A 9,094-nucleotide genomic window follows, 5' to 3' on the forward strand; every position below is an offset into this window, starting at 1 on the left:
CTGATTAAAGGTACTTGGGTGAGGCTTTGTTCCAGAACGCACTTTGGGAGCATCACAACACGTTGGCCTATTAAAGGCTCTGAGAAGTCCTGCAGTGAAGAAGTATGTTTAATTGTATTTAACCCTGTATTCTCCCCAACATGTCACAGTGTTTTCATGTAACCCTTTTTGAAGACTCTATTCTTTGTTCATAATTACCTGTTTCTCCCACCCTTCCCAAGCCCCACGTGGTCGGGGCTTCACACTCCTGACTCAGGAGCTGGCCGAGTTGGCACGTGTGATGTGTGCCGCACTCTGGCTCTGGCTTGGGTTGGCTCTGCCCTCTGGCTCCTGCCCTCCACCCACTACGAGCAGTCGGCCTGTGGTTCCCACGGACTGTGACCAAGAAACAAAGGGCCGTAGTGAGCCTCAGAGATGCTGGTCTTGTCTGTCCTGCAGCCAAAGCTGACAGAGGCAGAAAGTGGTACCCGAACAGTGGCAGTGACAGCCTGTGATGTTGCCTTTGGTGGAGAGGAAGCTTGTAAGAAGCTGCAAATATGAAGACTACGTCACAACATGGTTCCCACATAGTTCCCAAAACAGACGCCTGTGACACCCGGAGGGCAGATCTGGACCCAGAGAGCACAGGGCTCCGGGGGAGTGGCTCAGAGGCAGGCCCTCAGCCCTGGGCTGTCCTTGATCGGCTGCACTGGATCGAAGGTACCACGAGAGGAGGGTCTGTTCACAGGAGGGAAGAAGCGGCAAAGGGGCATCCAGAAATCCTGCAGCTGCAGGACCCAAGACGTAGCTCCTTCCCTTGAGTGAAAGCGGAAGACTTCCAATTAACACTCGGTCCGGAGACAAAGACCGGTTCGGGAATTGGGCTTCCCGCCACCTGTAAGGACCGCTGATAGGACAGAGGTGCGTCAGTGAGAACCTGCAGTGAGGAGGCCACCTCTGCGGACGCGTGTGCGGAGGCTTTGCAACAGGTGTTTGGCTGGATCCAAACACACAGGAAAGATTGAAGGCATCAGTGCTGGTCAGTGGGCTGCCAGCCGGGAGCAGCCATTAAGGATGGAACTTGGCCCTTGGTGCCAGCTCTGCAGGCAGGGAGCCAGTGGAGAAGGCTCCTCAGACACCAAAGAGGTGGTCTTCCCCAAGATCCCGCAGGTGAGGCCAGGGAGGATATAAACATGGAGGGTCCAACCATGTTGCTGCAAATGGCATGATTTTATTGTTTTTATGGCTGAGTAGTATTCCATTGAATAAATACATCACATCTTCTTTATCCAGTCATCTGTCGATGGACACTTAGCTTGTTTCCATGTTTGGGCTATTGTAAGTAGAGCTGCTGTGAACATTCTAAGTGAGGTAAGCCAACAAGAGAAAGAAAATACCATATTGTATCACTTACATGTGGAATCTTAAAAAAAAAAAAGACAAACAAACTTATTTACAAAATACAAACAGACTCACAGACATAGAAAACAAACTTACGGTTACTGACGGGGGAAAGGGGGTGGGAAGGGATAAATTGGGAGCTCGAGATCTGCAGATACTGACTACTATACGTACAACAGCGAAACAATAAGTTCCTACTGTACAGCACAGGGAGCTGTATTCAATATCTTGTAGTAACTTACGGTGAAAAGAAAATGAACGTGAATATATGTGCGTTCACGTATGACTGAAGCAGTGCGCTGTGCACCAGAAACTGACACAGCATTGACAGCTGACTACACTTCAATAAACAAATATACGAGAAAAAACCAACAGCAGCGGAGGGGCTCCAGGGCGTGCGAGCTGGAACCTGGAGTGTCCGGATCAGGCTCAGCTGCTGTGCTGGGTCCAGCGGGCCAACCATTCATCTCTTTACCACCGGGGTCTCTGCATCAGGGAGCCACGTCCAGGCACCCGCTTCACCAGGTCCTGGATTCGGAGCGCGAAGCCAGCACTGGATGAGACTTCCGGGGGCTGGGGTGTTGGCATGCATCAGAGAAGCAGACGTTTGAGACCAAATATTGGGATGGCTGGTCTCCCCAACACCGCTGGCTCCCTCCCACCCCCACCCGCTCCCGGTGTCGGGGGTGGGGGGCGTGCTTCCACACCCCGTGGACTTCGGGAGTGGCCACATGACACGCTTTGGCAAATGGGATGTGAGTATGAGCACCACGTGCGCCCATCGGGCGGAGCTGAGATGCAGGATTGGCTTTGCCCCCCTCGTCCCTGCCCCCCCATCAGCTTCCTGGAGCTGCTACAGAACAACAGTCCCGATGTGTTGGCTTCAAACAACTGCCATGTATTTCGTGAGACTTCTGGGGGTCAGAAGTCCAAAACGGGCTGGCTGGGCCAAAGTCCAGGCGCTGGCAAGGCGGTTCCTCCTGAGGCTCTGGGAGCATCTGTCTCCTGCCTTTTTCAGCTTCTAGAGGCACCTGCGCTCCTCCTCCAGCGGCCCGCCCCTCCCTCCCTCGGCCCCTCCCTCCCTCGGCCCCTCCCTCGGCGAAGGAGCAGCCCAGCACCTCCTCTCCTCTCTGAAACGCTGCCATTGCCACTTCTCCTCTTTGACGCTGACCCGCCTGGTCCCTGGGGACACCTGTGATAACACTGCGCTCACCCGTACAATCCCTGATACCCCCCACCCCAGGACCTGTTAGCTAACGCCAACTGCAAAGTTCCCATGCCAGGTAAGGTCACGTAGACATGGATCCAGGAATCAGGATATGGGTGCGTTTGTGGGGGTCATTTTCTGCCCACCACACCTCATGGGAGATCATGGCCCAGGAGGGGTGACACCTCAGCCTGGGGTCTGGAAAGCGAAGGCGTGGGGAGCAGAATCAGGCTGAGTTGAGCCCTGTGGAGCCGTCGGCACCAGGCAGCCCTCCCGTCTGTGGCTGTGAACCATGGAGAAGCTGAGGCTGGGGTCCCAGTGCCCTGGGACCAATGAGTGATCCAGCTCCCAAACCCCTTCCTGAGCTTCTGCCTTCCAGGACCCCCTTGGTCTGGGTCCCACAGGAAGCAGAGCCTAGGCGGGAGGCTCTGGGGCTGTTATCTCACCAGGGAGCAGTGATGGGGAAGTAGAGGCCAGTGGTCACCAGGTCAGGACCCCTTGTATCTGATCTGTGGGGTCCCCGCAGCGGCCTGTGCCCAGAGTCTTCCCTTGTGCAGGGCAGGGGAGGCGGCCATCCATTGCCTCAGCTCCCCGGTCCTCAGGGTGTTCACTTCTGCAGACTATGAGCACGGCCCCAGGCAGCGTCGATAGGATGCCCTCCAGTGCCGGGAGGGGTCAGAGCCCACACCTCTGGGGGCTGGGAAAAGAGCAGGTGTGACCGGAGGTGTCTGGAGCAGCAGGAGCGGAACCCAGAGGCCAGGGCCAGGGCTCACCCAGGGCAGCGCGTCCGTAGGGTCATCGCTGACCGTGGGCCAGGGCCAGACAGGGAGGCCCCACCACACCGTTCGTCAGCACTGGACAGCGGCTCAGCTGGCTCAGGCAGTGAAACCCGAGGCACTAAGAGGAGGAAGGAAAGTCAGATCACTTCCAGGGGCGAGATCCTGTGCTGGGAAAATCCACTGGAATCAGCGAAGGGAATTCTAAGCAACAGGAAACGTCACTCACGTGACCAGGTTCAGAGTTCACGTCGAGAAACCCATGGCTCCGGGTACATATGTGCACGAACATGCCTGAACACACAATGGAGGAAAACGTCTGTGGAAAACAGCAATTGGAAAAAAAAGATCCAGCAGGTCGGAGGGGCTCAGAAATGTGCAAGCCCTCGATGAAACTGGCGGCCTTCCTGAACGAATCAATGCATTTAATACAACCCGCCTCAAACGCACCGGGCAGCTGTTTGTTGGAGCCGAGCAGAGTTTAAAGTCCACGTGGAAAGGAGAGCATGAAAGAAAGCCCAGGCCTGGCCCCCCAGCTGGTCTCCTGAGCTAACGATGCTTTATACACTTCTTAGTGGTTGGAAATATCAAGAGTCATATTTGGTGACACGTGACAATAATGAGATTTAAGTGTCAGCATCCGTGACCGCAGTTTGCTGGTGCAAAGCCAGTCCCCCTGCAGACTCTGTCTGGCCAGAGCTGAGCATTTGCGACACAGACCTTCTGACCCAAGAAGTGTAAGCTCCTCACTATGCGGGCCACCCGTGCCCTGGAGTAACACACAGCCAGGCTTGACTCCAGCTCCCCAGTGCTCCCTGAGTCCTGCCTCATGCCAGGCTATGCCAGGCGCTGGGAAAATGGGGGTCCAGGGGGCCCCTCTGCCCTGATAAGCTGACCTTTCAGCAAATGAGATAGATGGTAAAACACATGACAGTGTGGGTTCTGAATAAGGGGGCCCGGCAGTCTCTCTGAAAAGGAGAATTTTAGCAGACTCTTAATAGAGTAGCACAATTGGGCGGTACCCTCATCTGAAAGACAGATCTCTGGGAGGTGGGAAAGGCAGGTGCAAAGGCCCTGGGGCCGGAACCCCCCGGAGAACAGTGCAGTCAGAGAGGTGACCTGGGACTCACCAGATACCACGGTCACTCCCTACAAGACTCTTCTGGGGGAGGAAGAGGGGGGCCAGAAGCAGCACAGAGCCACACCCATACCAGGAGCTGGTGAAGCAGGACCTGGTGTTTGGCCAAGGAGCTGCGCACGCAGGAGAGGGAGCAGGGGCAAAGCTGGAGGATGTGGACACTGCGTTGACAAAGTCTCTCTTCTTGAGCGAGGCTCACACAGTCCTGTCCCCCACTGGGCCTCGCCCCTGGCCCTGCCTTCAGCCCACCAAGCCCAGTAGGGGCGAGAACCCTGCTGAGGCAGTGGGGTGAGGATGCCCCCACCCCAACAGCTAGCTGCTCACCATCGACATCCAATCACAGTCCTCCTCTCCCACCCCGGCCTGCCTTCAGCAGGAGTCCCCCTCCCTTGGTGTCAGTTCTTCTCATTTTCCACCCACTGACCGCCCCCCCCCCTTACAACCCAGCTTCTGGCTATTGCCCCCTTGTCCTGTGTGGTCAGACCGGAGCCTGATCTCCCCCTGCAGCAGCAGGTCGTGAGTAAAGCCTTCCCTGCCTTTTTGACAAGTGTCAGAGTGGTACTTTCCCTAACACTGACCCCACCCCAGTCTCACTCGGCCCTGCCCAGGTCCTCAGTTCTCCCTGAGCACCCCGAGTCCACAACCCAAGAAGGAGGGGCCCCAAGGCCCTGACAGAGCCGGGGCCAGCCAGAGACTCCGGTCCCCCTGCAGCTCTCCGGGCAGCCCCGACTCCGCGAGGCCACCCCCCCACCCCCGCCCAGGAGGGGCCGCTCTGCCTGACTTCATTAATCTAACACTCGCTCACGTGTCATAGTGCACGGCAATTTCTTGTAAAAATGATCTGTCTGCTAATTAGGCTGTTTATAATTTGTTTCCCTGGTCGCTAATGATAATTAACATGCAAATTAGCTTGGGGAGGGGAGGCTCTGGGGCCCCGGGTTCATTACCACGTTAATTACTGTTTGCATACTTAAGCATCACAGATATAGATGGCGGCATTTAGTGTAACGGGCAAGATGATAATTATACCAAAGACATTTTGAAAAGTCATTTCGCGGTGTTATTTTTCTGTGTGATTAATGGTTCCGTGGCTGGTGGATAAACTTCGTTAGTTCAAACCAATATCTGCTCTGTACACAGACCAGCGGGTACTCAGCCCATCAATCTCAAGCCCCCGAGGGCTACAGAGCTTCAGGGGAAGGAAAAGGCGAAGGAGAAAGTGGGGCGTCTTTGCGCAAAAGCGAACTTCCCGGACTTCCTGCTTCTAGGAGGCTGGTTCCCTGGAAACGTTCTCACAGCCAGGGCAGCTGGGATCTGTTCAAGGTGCTGAATTTGGGGGGATCCCATGACTGGAGGCCAAGCTCCTCGCAGGGAGCCAGTCAGCCTCACCCCCTCCTTCCTTCCTTCCTTCCTTCCCTCCCTCCCTCCCACTTGTCAGGTGCCTGTTAAGCAGTGGCAGCCCAGCCCTGCCCCCCTGGAACCAGCATTTCAACAAGAAAAGCTGACAACAGACAAGTGGACAGAGCTGGCAGTGAAGCAGGCAAGGGAGCAGAGAGGAACGGGAGCTACTTTAGTTAAGAGGGGTCAGAGAAGGAAGTGAGGGAGGAAGTGAGGAGAATAGGGGTTGGCAGTGCAAAGGCCCTGGGGCAGGAACAGGCTTATCAGGGGACAGGGCAGGACGGGCACAAGGGGGCCAGTATGGCTGGGCTGAATGCCCAGGGTGCTGGGAGATGGGCAGGAGGGGGTGGGAGTCCCACAGGCAGGAGCTGTTAGTTTAGGGGAGCCCCATCTCCATCCGCCTGGGGCATAAATATCACACACCTGTTCCTTCCTCAATGGGAGCTTCCCCCACAACAGTGCCCCTGGAGGCAGAGGAGGCCCTTGGCAAACCACAGCCGCTGAAATTGAGATTAAAAGACAAACGGGCAGTGGGTGAGGGGAACAGAGGGCACGCCGCTCCCCGGCTGCATTATTGATGCAGGGATGATGTGTGGGATGGGTGTGGCCCCTGTGCCAGCCTGTGGGCTGCCAGGCCTGCAGGAAGCTCAGGGCAAGAAACCAGCTGGGGACAGGGGCCAGGTCTGTGGGTGGTCAGCAGAGAGGAGGGACCCCGAGAGAGGAGGGTCTCCCCTCCCAGGCTCCAGGCTCCAGGCTCCCAACCCCAGAGGGCTGTACAGCCTGCAACTCCTGCCCAGCTGGCAGCAGGGATGAGAGGCTGAAATTTCATCCGGTGACGACCAGGACCCCGCCCACCCCATCCCCTGGATCCCACCTGTGCTCCGTGTCAGTGTCCTGGTGTCTGGCCACTGCTCCACAGGTAAGCCTCCCAGAGCTGCTCAGAGGGGTGGGGGTGTCCTGAGTCTTGGCAGCCGGGGGGCTCTGGGTGGGCTCACACACCCTCGGAGAGCACCCTGGAGTGCACAGGACGGCGGGTGGCCACTGAGCCCTGAGGAATGGCCAGAGCTGCTCCTGGCTCCTGGGTTAGTGAGGAGAGAGAGAAGCATCCCCTGAGAGCCCAGGATCACATTTGGGGGCGTTGGGTGCAGTCGTGGGCTGTTGTGAAGAGCTCCCCTTTCTAACTGAGGTTGGCAGAGATGAAGGGAGCCTGTCTTCCTGGCTGCATCCCTGGAGAGAAGGGGACAGGTGTAGGGGAGGTTGGTTGGCTGGCAGCCCTGGGGGAGCTCCCAGGGAGAGAGGTGGGGGGCTGCATGGACCCCTTCCTCCCTCGTGTACAGGGGAACAAGACCAGCCTGCTCCAGGTTGGAACCGAGGCCGCTGCTCAGAGCCCTACCCCGGGCCTGGGAGTGGAGGCCGCTCACCAGCCCCAGGAGGCCCAGACCCCCCTCCTGGTCACCACCCTCTTCCGGGGCCCCAGCAAGATCCCCAGGCAGGGGCATGGCAGAAGCGGGACCAGGCCTGGCACCCACCTCCCAACTTCTGGGCTCAGTGCTGGGAGCAGGCCTGACCTTGGGGGGCACTTGGGGAGTGGGGGCTGGGAGTGGACAGGGGTGAGTAAATGTACCTGCTCTCATAAAGGTGCTGGGTAAACTGGACGTCCCCCAGCCTGGTGCCCCAGCCCCTCTCAGAGGGGACAGAGCTCACGGGGACTGGGAACGAGCTCTGGACAGGCCCAGAGAGCTTGTCCTTGGGCCAGCGGCCCCACCACGCTGCGCTTTCTGCAGAAAGTGCCTAGGAGTGCCCGGGTCTCCCCACCATGCCTGAGATAAAAGCCACACAAGTTCAAGGTCAGCCTCAAGGCCACCACTAACTGTCCACCTTCATAAACTGCCTGTATTTCCAACGTCTCTGCTGTGCTCCAGCTCACACAAAAGGCGACTCTGGAAACAGGAGCTCAGAGCTCTCTCCAGCTGGCAGGTGTCTGTCGCATCCAGGGTGAGACTAGGACGGTCTCTGGAAAAGGGACCAGGTGCTCCTGCTGGGCCTGCGACGTGGGCACCCACGCCCCACAGGGCAGCCATTTCATGGCCATTTCGGGGAGTGTAGGGAGCCCCTGAAGGAGAGTGGGGTGCACCCCCAAACTCAGCCAGGTCTGACCGCATCCACCGAGGCAGCTGGACAGGCAGACCCCCCGGGGCAGGGGGAGCAGCCCCTGGGGTGTCGGAGAACTTCCTCGTCGGGGGCTATCATGACAGGGCTGGTTCTTACTCTGTTTCAGTGGGGCATCGATCCAAACGCAGTCAGTGGGAGCCTTGATGCTTCCATCGCAGTGAACCCCGTGTGCCCCTAAAGCAGAGATGAGCCACACACCCCCCACAAAGACATGGCCGGGCCTGGCCTGTCAAGGTCTTGATGGCACAGCAGTGCAAAGGGCAAAGACGCAGACCACCTCCAACTGGACCCCAGTCAGAAATGGGAGAGCCGCACCATAAAGGACAGGAGGCGGCTTCGTGCTGAATCCAGTTGTCACACCAGGGCCTCGAGCAACGCACAGCTACATACAAGATGCCTGCTCGTGGCCCTGCGTCCTGAAACCTCCGTGCCGCCCCCACCACGCGGCACAAAGCCAGTGCCCTGGGGTTACTGTGTCCAGGTGGGCTGTTCTCAGGTGGGCACTGTGATCGCAGCTTGTGGCCCACCAAGACCACTGCGCTCATCTGGCCAGCGCCCAAGCGTCCGCGGGCGCTGTGTGTCAGGGCAGAGGCTCAGGGGACCGATCAAGGCTAATGTGATGGCGAACTCGCCCCGGGTCCTTCCCAGCCCCCGTGACAGCCCCGCTCCATTACAGCTCTTGCCTAATTAGGGTAATGAAATGAAAGTCATCAAAGCCATGGGAAATCTCTCAATAAGCTGTCACCGCGGCGCTCGCCGCTCCAGTGCTGTGCCTTTGTGAATGTCAAGGAGCGGAAGATTGGGCCAGGAGCCGGACAAGGAGGCTGGGCCCTGCTGGCCACACCTGCCGACTCTTGCAGACCTTGACCCCAGACTCCACCTCAGCCCAGGGAGCCCCCCTTAATGGGCTGGTGGGCCACGTCCCAGGGGCCAGGACCCTGGAAAGGACATCAGAGACACAGCACCCCCTTCCCCTGCCCCTGCCTCACAGCACCCATGTCCCCAAACCCACACCAAGCAGGC

The sequence above is a fragment of the Camelus dromedarius genome, chromosome 14 (assembly GCF_036321535.1).
Source record: "Camelus dromedarius isolate mCamDro1 chromosome 14, mCamDro1.pat, whole genome shotgun sequence".
Classification (NCBI taxonomy): domain Eukaryota; kingdom Metazoa; phylum Chordata; class Mammalia; order Artiodactyla; family Camelidae; genus Camelus; species Camelus dromedarius.